We start from the raw sequence: 1,122 nt of genomic DNA on the forward strand, positions 1-1,122 counted from the left end.
GCAGAACTAACGGCGCGGGTGTTAAGGCCGATTATATCAATATCATCAGCATACGCCAGCAGCTGTACACTCCTATAGAAGATGGTACCTTCTCTATTTAGTTCTGCAGCTCGAACTATTTTCTCCAGAAGCGGGTTGAAAAAGTCGCACGATAAGGAATCGCCTTGTCTGAAGCCTCGTTTAATATCGAACGGCATCGAGAGGTCCTTCCCGATTCTGACGGAGCTTTTGGTGCTGGTCGACGTCAGCTTACAAAGCCGTATAAGTTTTGCGGGATACCAAATTCAGACATCGCGGCATAAAGGCAGCTCCTTTTCGTGCTGTCGAAAGCAGTTGTGAAATCGACGAAGAAGTGGTGAGTGTCGATTCTCCTTTCACGGATCTTTTTCAAGATTTGGCACATGGTGAATATCTGGTGGGTTGTTGGTTTTCCAGGTCTGAAGCCACACTGATAAGGTCCAATCAGTTTGTTGACGGTGGGCTTTAATCTTTCACACAATACGCTCGATGCTTATTGATTCCGGTATTGATTTTTGGAAAATGATTGACGAAAAAAAGTATCCACTAGTGAAAGATGAAATTTTAAAAATATTTTCAATGTTCGGATCAACATATAGTTGCGAAGAGGCATTTTCCACTTTAAAGCATATTCAAGGCAAATATAAAAATCTACTATCAAACAATCACATTTCTGATCTCATTAGAATTAAGCAATATTATAAAGAAATAAATATAGATAATTTAGTTGACCGTAATTTTTAAAAAGTACGTTTACTTATTTGTACGCACTGTTTCGTATTCGTGTTGTCTGCTTGTAACTTTCCGAATGTGCGCATTACGTTCACACATTCACGTTGGACAACACTGATATACATCCATATGCATATGTGTACGACATTGCCGGAGAATTAATGCATACACAAACCAACATACTTATATGCGTACACATGTAAATACGTGCGTATGAAATTCCTATCATCCACAACTAGGGTTGTCAGATAGAAAATCGTTATTAACTGGACAAAATAAAAAACAAACTGGACTTGTCTGGACACCGCGAACAAATTAAAAAAGTCAATTATTTAAAAAAAAAAATGTATGATTGGCTTTGCCATCCGATAT

The sequence above is a fragment of the Bactrocera latifrons genome, unplaced genomic scaffold, assembly GCF_001853355.1.
Source record: "Bactrocera latifrons isolate USDA-ARS-PBARC rearing strain unplaced genomic scaffold, ASM185335v1 scaffold_1152, whole genome shotgun sequence".
Lineage (NCBI taxonomy): Eukaryota > Metazoa > Arthropoda > Insecta > Diptera > Tephritidae > Bactrocera > Bactrocera latifrons.